The following is a 17,436-nucleotide window of genomic DNA, read 5'->3' on the forward strand; positions in this document are numbered from 1 at the left end:
CTTGAAAGAAAAAAATGTGTGGGGATGTGCATCTTTCTCTTCATAAAGGTCAGAATATGAATGTGGGTCAGCAGCAGCCAGTGAGAAATCAATATCCATATTGACATGCAGGGACTGAAATGGCTGTGATTAATAACCTTCCATAAAAAACTCCTGTTCAAATATACAGCAGGACTGGTTTATCATTTGTATACTGAGAACACTGACTTATATCTGATTTTTCAGGAGGAGTAGTTAGACTTCAACCCATGTGCAATCGAAACCAAAGTGAAATTTCAATATTAAAACCCAGTGAGAGAGCAGCTCTATGAAGAACAAAGTGCCACACAGACCTAAACTTCAGCAAAGTGCCTGTTTGTTTGGACCTTTGTTCCTCTTCATACTGTTTATCCTTACACAGATAAAAACTGATTTGTCATTGGATCTTGAAGGTTATTGTTTTTTTGCCCCTCTGTCCCTCCAGCGCAGTATGTGCGCTTTTCATTTCCCCCGTGAAAATAAAATTAGGCTCAAGCTGCACTGAGGGGATATATCTATTTTTAACCCCAGTGAAGTTGAGGCATCTGGTGGGAGAAGGAGAAGACAGGGAGACAGGATCCATCTTAGATGGCAAGATAAGACTTCTGGGAAATATGACCTTTATTGAAAAGCATCTGCCTGACGTACCACATCAGCACAGATGCTAGACAGTTCCTGAAATTAAAACATTCAAAAATGAGTGTCATTTCTTGTCATTCACAGCAGTGTTCATTACTGTCTTCCGCCATTTAAGCTGGTAGCAGCTGGCTTTTATATTTAGTGACACAATATGGTAACCATGGTTACTTATGTGGAAGAACAGTTGAAATAGAAAAGATGACATTATCAGATAGATGTTTCTCTGCCAGGTAGCAACAAAGACAGTGAAATCTGCTTTAAACTGCATCTCTGAAGCCACGTTAATCTTTGTGCCTGCCAGACATGCAGTATACTGTGTATTCAGTAACCTTGCTTGCTGCATGTCAAACTGCCTTTTCCAGCAGACATTAAAGCAATGAAGGCAAATGCTGATTTTATATGTCCACTCATGTCTTTGCATCTAAATTATGGGATAGCAGCCCTCTCACTGCTCAATCCCAGTGTAAAGACTGACAAGGCCACTTAGAAAATGAATGATCCTCTGGTGCAGGTGAAAAACCATTAAGGACTCTGAGGGAAGGATAAACGATAAAGCAAGGTGGTGTTGAGAAAACTCTCTGCCTTCATTACCAAGCAACCCGCTTTGCATTTTCTCCTCATTGTGTGCGTACAGTCAGTCATTTTCTGACAGCAGGGATTCTGCTTCCACACATGAAACCAGATGCAGAAATCTGAACAGTGTGCACATTATACTTCAAGGTCACATGTGAAAATAGGTCTGTCAATATTTGCGTGAGGCAACATTTCTGTTTAGTTTGTTGGCAGAAGTTTCAGATGCTCAAAATATCAGCGTCATATAGAGAATGGTTAACCAACTCAATGTTTCCTTTTTGTTTGTAAAAGTTGTTTTCTTTGTTTTTCCTGGAACACCTTCACAGAGCAGAGATATGAGTCCTACATTCATTCCTCCTCTGTTCTCTGGGCTTGGAGCCAGCAGGGCTTTCCTTGCAGAGGAGTAGGTGATGGGCTGTACTTGTATGGCCTGGAACCTCCCTTTTTTTATTTTTTATTTTACAACCACAAGAGACCTTACTGGGAGTACTACTAAATTAGGCTACCTCTGACTGTAAGGCACACACACTCCTCCACACAGAGGGGTGGCAATCCTGAGAGGACAACAGCAGGACATTCAAAACAGTGTTAAGCATTCACGAGCTGCTGTGTGGCTGTGTGTGTGTGTGTGTGTGTGTGTGATGTGATGTGTGATCATGGAGCTGACGGTGAGAGTGGAGGGCAGCCCGATGCCAGCAGAGCCAGTGGGCGGGAATGCCTTCTGTTAGTTTTTACTTCCAGGTCACCTAGCATCACACAGGAGAAGCTGGAGATGGACAGTCTGCTTCTTTTAACAAACTCAAGCTATCTTGCCCCTTGATGATGGATTTATTAAGCACAAAAATAAAGCATCAATACAATACTACAGCTGTACTTAACCATGCGCCATCATACTCACCAATACATTTCTGAATCTACACATTTTGTTATACAAGCTTTATATCTAACATTTCCAACATTTTTCATTAAAAATGGAGGGCAGAGTTAATTGATTCCCTTTGTAATTTTGTAAATGGATTGCTAATTCATACACCCTCTGACTGATTTGAAGTAGTCCTGCCTCACTTTACTTAATAATGAACATCTTACAGAGTCTCTGAGATAATTATGATTAGGACCAGCTCCTGCAGAGTCAGACACATTCAAATTTAACACTGCTGTCCACTGAAATAATGCTCTGGACACATTTGTGAATTAAAATGTGTAATTTGCTTTAAAGATGTTTGAAAATGTGAATGTGCGATCATGAAGAGAACATTTTAACTCTTACCTTCACAGCCTCCCCCTCTTTTGCTCTGTTTCTCTCTCTCACACACACACAGCTAATGGCTGCACATACAACCAGTTTCTGCTCTATCATCTTGTTTTCATCTTCTCAGGTTGCGTTGTGTCAAAAGGGTCTTTTCATCAGCTCCTAAACTCCTCCTAATAAATTCCCACAATATCAAACTCCTTAAAATTAGTAGTTTTTATAAGCTGAAAATTGCACTGAGTGATCTATATCATTTTACATATCAGAAAGCTTGTTCAAGCACAGTGAGCGAGTGAGTTGATGCAACTGTGATGTCGACCATGTCACCACCATGACATGACTGTTGGGCTGCTGAAAATTCAGTCTTTTTAAAACCTGGATACTATCTCCAGTTTCATTGCTGAGGCTGACAGGATGCAGTGACATCATCAGATTTACAGTCGAGTAAAACAAGGTAACATGTTGCTAAGACAACCAGACAGATTTTAAACAAATATTCACTTCATCTCAGTTATCTAAACCACACACAGTTAATGCACCAAAACAATAAAACTGCTCATTGCACACAAACCTAGAAGCATCCATAAATATCTTAAAGGTTAAAGAGTTTTAGAAGATCTAATGGGTTTGGACAATACAGTAAACTTTAATATCTCTATTATCTATCTAAATCTAAAAAACGAATCTTTCTCATTCAGTTTTTCCTACCCAAAATGGTGTAGCGACCAGGACTAAACTGTGAACTGTCTGAAGGTTAGTCTGGTTACTGTTGGAATAGTCTCAGCAATTAAGCTGGTGAATAATGTCATACCTGAATGTAACAGAGGGTATTTTGAAAAAAAAAACAACAACCCAGCTTTATGGGTAATGTTGCACTTTGGGTTCCGTAGCGTGTAACAAGAAATAATTCTAAAAATGTTCAAGTTTCCTTTTACCATCCAGTAGCATAGGAAACAGGTCATCCTCCTCTGGCACTCATGTTTCTCTCTAAGAAAACAAGAATCTTTTGGCAAGTCCAACTCTCTGCTGTACAACTTTCACTGTGGTTTTATGCCAACTGTGCCAAATCTTGCCTTTAAACATATGCAATTAATCTGGGCAGACAAAGAAAATTTACAGCATTTATTCAAATAAAGTGCATTGTTTTGGCTGCAGTACCATTATGCATTTGAATAACAAGAAGAGTGTAAACCTTGACGCTGCAGTATATCTTTAGGTGGTGGAAGTACTGACTGGATCAGCTGGGAAGCTCAGGGGAAATTTCCAACCCTGCCTCAGTATCTAGAGGAGCTTCTCTTTTTAAAGCACTTCAGTGCTGAATAGCCTGTCTGTGTACTGCACTGGAAGCTCCCAGGTGTGGTTGTGTGTATCCATTTTAATGAATGGGAGGCAGGGAGAGTATGCACTACTCATCCACCAAATAAATGAAAATACAAATAATCTTTATAATAGTGGCAAAAACCAAGGCACCAGGGACGTCTCTGTGTCTCTCCTCTCATGCCAGGCCTATTAATTTTCTCACTGGGTACAATCTAAGCCCTGAGGGGGGAAAGCCTTTCTTACAGAAATCATCCAGTCTTACATAACAAGTAGTATAATGTCAATGGGAAGGGCCCATTTTAAGGAGCACGAAAACATGAGAAAATAACGTGCATTAATCCCATTGATAGGCTACATATGTGGGCTGGATGCAGCTTTAGTCCATCTTAACAGTATTGTTATAACGAAAATGTACACTATGGGAAAAAAATAGCTTGAATTTAGAGACTTGTAGCTATCTGCAATAGTCTCGTATAACCACCTTTTATTTTCCCTGGTTACCTCAAATTCAAAGCTTAATGAAGTCAGTCTTTCTATCAACTCATTCAAATTAGACCTTTAACAAAAGTAACCTACACCATCATGTTCATTTTTAAATAAGAGGACCTGTTTTCACTCAAAGCAAATGTGCAACATGCAGGAGCAGTTCTCGCTCTGTCAAAATGCCGACCTCTTTTTCCATGAATTATTTCTTATTGCGGTTCACTCCCACGGCCACGGAGAGCTTGACCCGCGGACGAGCCTGAGCTGTCGGGAGCGCGCAGCAGTCATGCCTCATCCGTCGCTCGCCTTGCCAGGGTCGGAAAACAGGAGGAGAAATCCGTGTTTTACCCGGAATTACCCGGGCATTTAGCGCCGGTGCTGTCGCGCTACCGCCCGCCGCGTGGTCAAGAAGGGTGAAATTTTTGTTTTTTTTTTTTGTTTTTTTTTTAACCGAACTCGTCGATAATTTGTTCTCTTTTTTTTTCTTACCCCGTCAACGAGACAAAGAGAGGGCAACGAGATACGAGAGGAGTACAGCTGTGGTGATGTTACGTTTCAGGGCTCATCCTTCGTTTCGCAGGTCGTTGCTTTAACTTGATGCCGTCGACTCCTTCCTGCCGCTGCTCAGTTTTGGGGATGTAAAAGCCGGGAATCCACTTTAACGGAGCTGAACTGATGTGACTCAGCCAGAGTGTTTTTCATTCCCGAAACAAGGAGCCGTTAGGAGCCTACACGTCTTGGGGAAAGGTAAGAATCTCACACAGCTGGTTATCATGTTGTCAAAGTCTGCGGTGATTAGCTTGTTTGAACAGGTGTAGGACGAGGCTTCAGCCGAACAGGTGGTGTCCTGCAGCTCATCTGACGAGAGGGGAAAGTGTGCAAATGTAAATATTTGCATTAAAATGTAACATTCCTGTGGTCTCACCGTGTAAACCTGACCTAGTTTGAGGTTTGCTTGATTAACCAGATTGCATACAAGACAAATGCGAATAAAGAACTGAAAGGCTGAATGACAAATATTACATGGTCTGGACTATATTACACACAAATTTAACAGAGTGAGGAGCGTCTTTTACATTAAATCCGTGTGCTGGATTAAGAATGGTAATTACACAGAGCTGGTAGGTGAGAGATTACTGGAAATGACCATGATGAGACACCGAGTTAACACTGTGTTAATTATAGAAAGAAAACCCACCAGTAAAAGGAACCAGTAACCTAGTGGTTTATTTAGAGGCTATTTTTTGTTAAAGAATACTGAGTATCCTGTAATCACAAATCTTGTCAGGCTGTTTTCAAAAGATATAATAGATAATCTAATCTCTTAATTTGGAATTGCGTGCGTGATATGATGATTTTCAACCTAAACATGTGAGAATACTTTAAAATTCAACTTGTATGTTTGGTTTTTAGATTACATATTGACACCATCCATTATTGTAGCATACACAGTAATGATGCATTTAAGATAGGTATGTACACATTAGGACAAATAACTTAAGCTTACAATTGTTTGCCTGGCAAATCATTTTTCGGTATGAATATAATCTTAATGATTTTTCAGATTGAGAACCTTCTTGCTTGCCCAAGAGGCTACATTTAACTTATTGTCCAGGCATTTTCTTGACATGAACTTGTGACTTGACTTTAAAGGAAATAAGATACCAGGGTTATACTGTGGCATTTAGAAAAGGTGAAGTTATGCTTTAAATGTCTCTCTGTTGTGTGTAATACAAACACCACTGTCAACAGCATCTTTTCAGAGAAACCTTTGGAAATAACAAAAAGACGAAGAATGAGGAGACAGTCTGATCTTTGCATTCTTTTAAATGCTATTTTAATGGTCTTCCTAACAGAAAAATAGTAGACATTGCAGAAATAGAGGAGAGAGTGGATTGTATGCAGTTACAAGTCAGAGGGTGGCTATGGAAGACAATCCATGACTGCTCAGAGAGAGTGCTGTAGCCTACATGTGACAGTTGCTGCTTCAACACAAAACCTCGCTACAGAACTCAGTATTTCACAGGGCATATGTGACATTTTGTTTGTCACACGTTTGGCTCTGTCATTTTGTGACCGCATTAGCTCGTGTTCACACTGTTCTGTTTTTCCCACAACACTGAAAAGAGTCTGACAGCATTATATGATAATATAGCATTAATGACAATGAGAAGAGTAGACGGTTTGAATTTAATAATTAATTCTGTTTTTAATTTTTGATGTATAGCATTGTTTCACCACCTTAAAATACATGTCTGTTTCTGAGGCAAACGCTAAACCCTCTGCCATATGGTGCCCAGTGATCCAGCTACAGTCATAGTTGGAAGTAGCTTAACATAAACAGGAAGAGAGCCTCTAGGGTTACAGTTGTGATGGAAAATTCAATGACTTACTCTGTGACAAGCTGGCTGTTTAGCTAAGAGAGGTGCTTAAAATGTGCTTCAGGAACATCAAACACCATTTTTGGCTCGTGACCTTTTAATATCTTTTACCATATTAGTAAATTTGTAGTTGGGCATCCAACTGACACAGCTGGTAATCTTAGGTATTTACTTCAGCTTTGTGGTACAGGACAATCAAGTGCTTTGAGGGAGTTATGGAAATATATAAATAAATATAGATATGACATATCATTGCTGGAAGCTTGCTGTTCTCTAAAGACTGCACACAGTATTTGAAAAAATTATATTAGGTTTACCTCACAGGCCCAACAAAATAAGCCACACTTTCTATGTCAAATTACGTCAGTGAATTTACTTAGATTTAGAATAGACGAGAAAACCACAACAATTTTGGAAGTTGCTCAGATCAGCCTCAGTATAGGTTTAAAATGTTTTAACTTTGGAACAAGATACCCACTGAGGATGTCTTAATGGTTTTCTTTTTTATGTTTACTGTGGAGAGAAGAGCACAGCAGACTCCATTTAACTGCACTGCACTGCAAAAGCCGATGAGAGCTGAAGTTTTAGATTTCCTCAGAGTACCTCTGAGCATAATACCACTGATATTAATTGATGAGTATTTAATCAGTGATACTTAATCTAATGCGATTTGATATTTGAGGTCATGCTGCATCAGTCTGACATGGACTTGGATCAGGGTATACAGCCTTGTCATAATCATACGATTTCATTAATGACTGACTGATGCTTCCCATTGGGCTGATGTTTAAAGTTTTACTTTATGCCTACTGGTTTCTAAATTGATACTAAAACTATACTTTTCTCAATACCTTACTTTACAGTATATAAACATTTTTTGTCTTGATTGAGGAATAAGAAAATTATAAGCAGTTTTCACACTTGGTGAGAGGGAAACTATTCATTTCATTCTCAGAAAGAGTTGAGTTTCTGTTGTTAACCTATTGGCACATTGATCAAGGAGGCTGCATCATATTTAATTTGTTGGTCTGATTTGAAACCTACAGCAGGAGGGTATTGAAACTGTCTTTGCTTATTTCTCTTGACATGAAGGTCAGAGGTCAAGGTCATAGAATACCTCAAGAGCTTTCTATTTTCTGATGACTGGAGTTTCATTGGTTTTGTTTAGAGACTTAAATGGAACAGGGCTTGAATCTAGGTCCTCTGGTTGGAGAGAAGGCTGCCAGCTCCCCATGCCTCCCTGCTGTGCATTAGTGAAATTCTGTGATTAAATGGAAGGGGTGTTTGCCCACAACATGTTATTGTTGTTGTTTTAGTCCTAGAGTATGAGCTCTTGTGCATATTTGCTGTCTGGTATCATATGCTGTAAGTGAATACTTTACGTATGTAAGTTGTCATCTGGCATCAAAATTCAGAGTGCCATCCTACTCAAATAACACAAAACTGTGTTTCCAAGAAAAGGTTTCATGCGTAGTTGAAAATATATCAGTTACTGCAAACTGGACTTTAGCCTTTTTGTTACCCAAAATAGGCTGGAGCACAATGATGAAATGGATATAAAACTTTTTTCCAGCATGTAACCAATGAGTATTTTCATCCATTCACCAAGGTTTGAAAAACAACATGGGCCATTGATAGACCAACTGTTGTTGGAAACATAACTCAAGTATTTTTTAAATAGGGTGGGTTTGACATTTGGGAAAATGAACCTCCTGCACTGCAGTTCACCATTCCTCACTGTGGATGGAAAACTATTGTAGTGATTTTCTAGGTCAACTGTAGATGAGTACACCAGAATAATTATGAGATTGAGGTTGATGATAGAATTTACATAATTTATATTCAAATGAACATGATGTAGAACCAACTTCAAAAACATAACATGAAATAAAATATGAATGTAAACTAATGCCCAACATAAATTTTTAGACTTAATTCTAGGTTTGCAGTCCATTTATTACAAGAGCAAAACATGAAGTAAACACACTACCTCAGAGGAAGAGAAATTTGTTTTATCCTGTTTTTGGTCCATGTCACTCTGTATTAGCTACTTAGTGCACAACATTTTTATTTGAAAATCTCAGTCTGAAATGTATGTATGTTTCTCAAAAACAGTAAAGACCAACCTTAATTGCTTCAAATCAATTAGACACTACATACCGACTCAGGCACCATAGTTATTTATGCACTCTGTGGTTTTTATAATTTTTCATATTGTAGCCTCACCATCCCACAGTTACATCCTTTTACAATCAGGCACTGAAAATAAAACAAAAGGCCTGCCTGATGGTTTCACTGTTGCTTACTGAAAAGATACAATCTACTTAGTTTTGAGAGCTTTATTCATCTTTGCTTTCTCAAATTAGTTTATAAAAGTATCAGTAGTTTAGCCCCAGAGTCTCTCTCCAGATATATTCAAAGGCAAGACAGTAAGAGAGTAACAAGGAGGATGGTGAACAGCAACTGCAAAATACCACATTGTAGATCTATGATAGGACAATCAGAGTTCTCCATAAAGGGCTGTCAACTCTGGAACACATTACCAACTGAAGTTAAAGCTATAAACTCTTTGTGTAACACATTAGTTTCATACTTTGATTTGAAACTATGTTAAATTGCATTGTGTGTATCAAATAAATAAATAAAGTAAACTAAAACTAAAAACATAAAAGTAAAAACTAAAGTGTCCTGACAATTCCACAATACAAAGCGCTCCATTTGTCAGATCACACTTGGGTGACTCTACACTTATCAGTGATGGTGCAGAATGATGACGATTTGTAACTACAGAGTAATAGAGAGTATTATTTAGGAAATATTATACAGTGAATAGTAGATGAGCTTATGAGGCAGTGGTATTGGACACATTTCAGGTATCAGATTGCCTAATGATTATGCAATTACTTTAAAGCAACTGACGCAGAAGAATATTTGGACATGAAGGGAAATTCAGTGTGCCATTATACTGTAATTACCATTTTCGGATACTTCTGGAGCTATTGAGCAAGAACTACATTGGCATTATGTAAGAAATTCTTGGCCTACATGAGCAGAAGACCAGCACAGTGGCAGTTTAAATGGTTTAAGTCAGTATCTCATGATAAAAGTTTATTTTATTTTTATGTGTGCAAGGGAAACATGCAGTTACTGTGATCCAAACATAATGCTTTTTCACTGAATGCTTTCTTCAAGACTGATGCAGTTGCTATGCAACATACACAATAAGAGATCCAGTCTGGTTCCAGTACAGTGAAGCAGAGTATCTAAAGTGATAGCGGTTTACCAATGGCTGGTCTGATAAAGCAATGATGAGGACATGTCAGTTATTGGTGAAACAATAACCCCTCTGGATGTCATGTAAATAAAAGCAGTTGGGATTTGTGGCGTAAGGGACTTTCCCTATGGCGGGAAGACCATTTGTCCTGCTAGAAGTTGAGCACGTCCTTACTGGCTGCTTTATAAAGTTTCTAATACTCTGACTCTTCCTTTGGGTCTAGAGCCCAGAGTGAACACATTGTGAAGGGTAACAGGAATCGTAATAGATCTTAATTAAGGTTTGGCACGTTTTTGGTTGCGATGGGCAAGGTATTTTGAAAGGCACACATAATAAAATACATACTGTAGTCAGACAGTTAAGTAGCCTAATCAGGTCATAGAGTCGAGGCGCTCTTGACTGTGGTAGGGAGGACAAATTCTCAATAGAGATGAAAGAAAAGATTTTACTTAATTCATTTTTATGTTTTCCTTTAATGGCTCTGTTATCTGTGTTTGTGACAAAGGAATCCCGCCCAGTAAAAATCCATATTGGGTAATTCAGAAAAATTCAAAGGCATGACTGGACTGTCTATTCTTTTTTTCTTTTGGAATACCAATTTGTAAAAATGCTAAACCAACAGCTCAAGAGAGGTCACACATATCACCCTCTTCAGTTTAAAAGAGGTATGTTGTCAGAGGTATCTTAGTCTTTCTGCAGGACAGTGTGTTAAAGCTGATCTTGCTGATCATTTGTCACACAAGGAGGAACCTATCTGGGACTCTCATTGATAACTAGATAATGAGCGCTCGCTGGAGATGAGTAAGATTGATAGTGTTTTGGCCTCTGAGGGCCATTGTAATCCCTCACAGGGTAAGGAAGAGCTCTTCACCTGCACTGTGTGGGTGACACTGTGCACCATGTAAACAGCCTCAAAATATGATCAAATAAACAATGAAATAGCTATAAGGTATTGCATTATATTTCATACACATGTATAGTATTTATACTAATATTGAACTATTCTGATAAATTACAGAAATGCCAAATATAATTTTGATAATAAAATGGTACATGCTCTATCAGGTTAGGAACAGGGGTGCCCCCTTATTACTTTTTTGCGTCCACTGGAAACACTTCAAGTGCCTTGTGAGTATTAGCGGCACGTGTTGTCAATGTGATGAATGTGATGATGATGATGTTTTCTGAATTTACAGCGCATTTGGGTATTTGTTGTGAATATTTGCAGCACATGTCAAATTGATGAAGATGTTTTCTGAATTAGTGTGTTTTCCTAAGTTGCAGTGCATTGAGCTCTCAATGCCACCATAGTTTACAACCCAAGAATTTATTTTAATACCAGTGATAAAACATAAATATTCCACCAAAGTTGAAGATAATTAAGATCAAATAGTCCCAAATGTATGTTAGTTTTCTTTAACCACCAGGAATTTTCCTGGCTCAATAATAGGCCAGGGTGGTTCCTGGAGCTGGCGCTGACCTTGGACCAGCAAGTGGCAAACACTACAGCTTAACTTGATTCTCTCCTGCCACTCTCTTCCATGTTGATTCTCAAAATCACCACCAAATGACACACACACACACACACACACACACACACACACACACACACACGCACATTTATAGAATAACATCACATCCTGACTTATCTGGTTTAGGATAAATAATAAATTGTGATTTCTTTCCACAAATTTTTACACCTTTTTTAAAATTGTTGATATCACATCCTCTGCTTCTCCCTAATTAGAAAAAAAACAAAACAGAATATGAATATGCAAATAGTTTTCTTTTCAAATGTTCAACTGCTTGATACAAGATATCTCCTGTTTCACTGAAACTTCTCAGTGTTTATACACTGAAGGCTTCAAGTTTTCACATCATTTGCATAAGATGCATACAGGACCAGGACTGCCTTTCAAATTAGTTGTGATGTTATAAATCATGCTCATATGTACACACCTTAAACTCAGATTTAAGGTGAACACAGAGAAGTTTTTCTACAGCAGTGTCTGCACATTCTTCATACTGCACAATGAAATTCAAACATCTAAGTCAGCGCATTTTTGTGTTGAGGAGGATTTTAAGTTATTTACCATTTCAAGCCTGTAACATCCAAGTAAAAATATCCTGAAGATCCTGAATCATGGGGCTCAATATTGATCACCTGATAAACATTTTGGAATGAGATAAGAGTAACGTAGACAAATGGGACCAGAAAGTTGCTGGTTATAATCCAGGGATCAGGTTTATTCATTTAAAGTGTGTTAGGGTCCCTTTTAGATGTTGAGTACACAAATTCAGGATTAAAGAACATAAACAGACAGTAATATCAGAGAGCAGTAAACATAACTAAACAAAGGAAACAGAGTACAAATAGAGAAAAATAACAGGATGTTTACAAACAAGAAATACAATTTAAATAACTATAAATCAAACAGGGGTACAGCAACCTTAGATGTTTTGTAATTTCTTTAACTGCCCCTGACACTTCACTGTACAAAAGCTGTAGAGGACTGTATTAGTACTGGGCATCTCCCTAGTATGAGTGTTTATGACCGTGTAAATGTGAAGCAGGGTGCTGCTGCAAAAAGCATACCTGCTGACTTGATTTTTAAAGTAAAGCACCTGTCATGGGTGAGCTTTAGAGATGTAATATTAAACACAGAGGTTGTGCTCTGGAGAAAGCTGTGCTGCCTCCTGGGGCAGAGTATTTTCCTCTCTGACAGCTCTAGGGATGAGTGGCTGGTCTGGCAATAAGACCCCATGCATCACACCTGTCAGCAGGGAACTTATAAAAGAGGTCCACTCCCTCCAGCTCCTGCCAATTTGAAGCTGAGAAATATGGGTCAGGACCACACATGTACGTCAGCTTTCTCTCTGTACCACACCCAACAAACTGACCGACATTGTGCTGATGAGCATGGTTAGATAGTGCCTTTAAAATCGTTGTGTTCCTTGAAACAGGTTTCAGTGTAATTACTGGTTTGATCTCATTTAGACACACTGTCATCCATTTTGGCCTTTGTTGTAGTGGATGGATCCATCTTCATGCCTGCCAAAATCTGTCTAGGCACACTTGTCTCTTCCCCACTGTATCTCAACTGATTATAGTTTGAGATGAAGTATGAAAAAGTCTTTGTTCCCAAAATGTGACTAATGTGCAAAGTGATAAGTTTGTCATTCAGGAGATGACTTGCGCTGTGTCAGAAATGAAAAAGGTAATGCTGAATCTGTATTGAAACACAAAAACAGTGTAAAAAGCACTGTAATAAATACAAGAAAGCTATCAGGAATCATTTTTTATCCTCTCTAATGCTCTGAAGCTGATAAAAGATCTACAATGCTTGATCATTTTAAACATTTTTGTTTGAACTAATCAAACTTAAACTTAATCTGACCAATTTATTTCACAATAATGGAAAACCTTAGTAAAACATTAGTGGTACATATTAGGAACTAAAGCACTTGGAAGAGTGCACCTTTGGCATGACAGTTTGTTACATCCAAAGGCATTATTAGAATTTTAGGGTAAATTGATTTTTAAGGATAATCGTATTATTGGGAACAAAGTGTTATCGTTATTATGGTTGAAGAAAGAAGCATTTGTTTCTTGTTCCAAAGCTGATCGTTCCACCAGATTTCATCAGGTTGAATTTGCTCTAAAGCAGTTTGGATGTAAACAGTTCATATATGCTGGGCGAAGTGTAAACTGAGCAATTATTGAAATGCATGACTCATTTTCCTTGTGTCAACACCTCAGTTAATCGGTGGAGCTCTGTTAACATTCACTATCTTGATGTTAGGTAAAGTCTTTACAGCATGTGTGTAATTGTTGGTGCTGATATCCCCTGTGTAGAGGACACATTTGGCTTGGAGGCCCAGGGGATTGCGGGTGATTGAGCTGTTAGTTCCACTGTCAGTCAAGTGTTTAAAAAAAATCATTGGTAAAACTACCACCATTGCTTTTACTATTACTACCACTGATAGTTCTGCGACAACCACTATACCACAACTACTTCCTATGTTAACACTACAAATAATACTCTTAGTATTACTCATACATTACTATACTGCAAATAATACTTCCTTAAAGCTGTTATTAGTGCTCAGACAATTTGTTTCATGTTTTTTGTGATTTTTGTAAGTAACCGTTGTCATTTTTAGATTTTAGTAGTTGTCATGGAAAAATACTTACCTGTCCATGGCGTTTTACCATAAGTGGGGTTTTCATGTGGTAAATGCAGCTTGGTGATGCTTATGAGTCCTTCAGCTAAAAAACAAAAAACAAACAGTTTAACAACAAAGCATTTGTGCTATATATTCTATGAAGGTTTACGAATGAGGGTTAGTAATGAGCAAATTGCAAAAATTTTACTGAGTGTGCTCTTCAGAGTCACTTTGAGTCTGAACAAAATCTTCTTAGTAGTCACTCTAACTGTTCCACCAAAATCTACAATGAGCTGTTTGTTTTTAAGCCCAGATACTTATATTAAAGAGGATATGTCACAGTTTTCACACCATGGTTGTATAGATCTTCATTGTCCCTGTGAAAACCTTAAACCAACAAATTAAACATCACAAACAGTTTGATGGGAGGTACAAGAATAAGCCAGACCATTGTCAAAGATAGTCCTTTTTATTTTCTGAGCATTGTATTTTGAACCCTTTCATTTTTCCTTGAGTCCAGTTTTCAAACAGAAGATGGGCTTTAACTCATCGTCGTCCTCAGTCGTCCTCAGTCATCCTGTTTTCTCCTCTAACAGGAAGAGTACAATAGTTGCTGCCAACAGTAACAACTTATGGGGATTCAAAAAAACTTTCTGAAGTAAAGCTACACCTAGTTTTTAGCAGGCCAATCTACTGATTGTGTTAAATTCAATCGAGTATCGGAATGAAAGCAGATGCAGGAAGTAGTGTGTCCTTTATGTAGCAAAGCTGATTGTGGTGGATGGGCATGTATTGAGTCCACCTTTCATGTCCGAGATTGAATTAACAATTTGTTGGGCAAAGAGTTGTGCAATATGGATGTCAACGTCTGGCAGTAGGATTTATGAAATCAAAGTGTATATGTCAGTTGTTCAGTTCTGTTTCAGTAGCCAGCTTCTCTGTCTTTTTTCAGCCAACTTACACAAGAGAGGAATGTGTTGAAGTTTAAAATCTGACACTCAAATTTGATTTGGATGTTCATGCCATGAAATAAGATTCTCTGGATCTAATTCATGGTCTACTCTGGTGTTGTACTTGTGGTTGTATTGCAGAGTTTACCACATTGTAGACAGAATAAACTGTGTCTGCATTTTGCATTTCTGATTTCTGAATATACGCTGTGAAAAAAATCTTTTTGAAGGCAGTGGAGCACAGCACAGTGCATTTTAAATGACTTTCTCCCCTGCTTTGGTCTGGTTAGGTGCTGCTTGAGGACACTGGCTGATTTAATTGAATTTTAGTCAGAATGATGTAGAATTCCACCATAAATGTGCATAAACAGATCTGGTAAGAGACTGGTGACTGTGTAATTTAACATTGGCATTATAACCTTGTTAGACCTTATTCCATCTTCTTCTATTTAATTGAATGCTGCAATTGTCCCTCATGAGCCTCATGAGTCACCCAAGCAGAAGGGCCTAGAGTTTAGTTTCCATTGCTTTCTGTTACAAACACAAGAAGATATATCAGAAGGGGAATTGTTTTGGTACATTGTATCTAGGTTGAATCATGACTTATTGTGATTATGGAGCTGATTGTTGGTCAAGTGGTCTGCTCTGTAGTGTCTTTATGGCTGTAAGAAATAGACAGTTTTTCAGAAATTCCAGAATAAAAGATGCAATTGTTTTTCACCATGACTCAGACCAATTCCTTTTACTGTGACTGTTTACCTAGTGGGAGGCACAAGAAAGCAAAATCTAAGTTCTGCATTAAACCATAGCAAATTTGTGTCAACCAAGTAAATGATAACAGAGCAGAAAAAAAACTGGAAAGCCACTAATGAACTGATTTATAAGATACAATGTTATTACCTTGAACCTTTATGTCAAGCAGAGGCATCTCTGGCTTGCTGCCCTTACAGCCTGTAGATGAAAAGCTCCACATACTGTCAGTAGTTTGGTTGGAGCATGTGCAAAACAGATGGTCTTATTCCTTTACTTCGTCTGTTCGTGAATTTTATTTTGGTTAATACACTGGTATTTGAAATTGCAAATAATTTGCTCTCTCTGTGTTAAACAAACCTTGTAACCTTGTTCTTATATAATTATGTTTTAAGGTTTATTCCTGACAAAAAGGGGCTCTACATGTACACTGTGGTAAATATCGTGGAACACAACTGTGCATAGTGGTTAAGATAGTGAGTACCCATGATATGAAATGGTAAATGGTAGTACTGATGATTGCACTCTGCAGCACTTTTGTTTTGATTATAGACAAACATGAACCATCATAATATTACTAAAAATTAGGTGCTGGATGAGTAACATGCAGTGGGTTTTAGATCTTTTTCCCTGAAAACAACTGCCTGCTGTGGCTGCCATGGAAATTATGAGAACAATGACAGTTAACCAAAACAGTAAAGATGTGGGCAGGACGACCAAAACAATGAGTTGAGAGTTTCTATAAAGCCTGTGTAGTGCTTAGTGTTATTTCAGAGTTGGGTGATGCTTCTCTCAGTTCATCACTGATCAGACAGTGAATACATGTAGCCATGTGATGACAACCTGTATATACTGCGGGGAAAATGGAGAGGAGTCGTAGGGTCATCGACAGAGAGGTGAAGTTGTGCTTTATGAAATCATACCACAGGTTGTGAGGGAGGTAGTGATTTACCTGAAAAGGCGTTGAACTGGAACTCTGACTGTCTGAGAGTTACACAAATACTTCTCGACAGTATAACTGTGACCAAACTTCACTCCAAGCTTAACTCTTCATTCTCTATTGCTTTACCTGTGTATACTCAGTGTTACTGCTTTGACTTTACCTGCATCTATCTTTGCTGCCTCTAAAAAAGACACTTTTTTTTTTTCATGGTACCAGTTTAGGTGGACTTGGGAGGGATTTAATTCAAGTGGTGGTGCATTGTGTGACACTGTTGCTATGTTTAATGTTTAACTCAGCTGAGGTTTCACTCAACAGACAAACTCAGTCCTTCCCAACTACCTGGGAATTCCTGGTTCAAAGCTATGAATCACTTTTTATTTTCTGGCTGCTTTAATAGTTTAGTATACTATAGTTTAATAGTTTACTGTTTAATAGTTCGTTTTTCAGGGTGTGATAACACTTTTTAACACAATGTATTTTCTTCGGTCATCTTCATAGTGAAATGTTAGTGGTAAAGTTGCTTTGTTAAGATTCACGCCACAATATGACAACTCATCAACTTGTAAACAAAGGTCACATGGATAATGACCTTGAGTTGGTCGCCGTTTGATTAGCAGATAATTACAAATCCAATCAGTCCAGACTGTGGTTTGCCCTCAGTTCATTTTGTTGTTCCCAACTTTCTA

The 17,436-nt window shown here is 38.1% G+C and overlaps 1 protein-coding gene across 1 annotated transcript in view; it reads left to right on the forward strand.

Moving 5' to 3' along the window:
* Nucleotides 1–4,564: 4,564 nt before the first annotated feature.
* gpr153 (G protein-coupled receptor 153) overlaps nucleotides 4,565–17,436 on the forward strand; it is a 38,594-nt gene continuing 25,722 nt past the window's right edge. The window contains exon 1 of the mRNA XM_071475756.1: nucleotides 4,565–5,032. The gene's annotated coding sequence lies outside the window, so the exon portion shown is untranslated. The remainder of the gene's footprint in view (nucleotides 5,033–17,436) is intronic.

This window comes from Trachinotus anak, unplaced genomic scaffold (genome assembly GCF_046630095.1).
Source record: "Trachinotus anak isolate AG129_WGS33_773 ecotype Australia unplaced genomic scaffold, CSIRO_AGI_Tana_v1 ptg000004l, whole genome shotgun sequence".
Classification (NCBI taxonomy): Eukaryota; Metazoa; Chordata; class Actinopteri; order Carangiformes; family Carangidae; genus Trachinotus; species Trachinotus anak.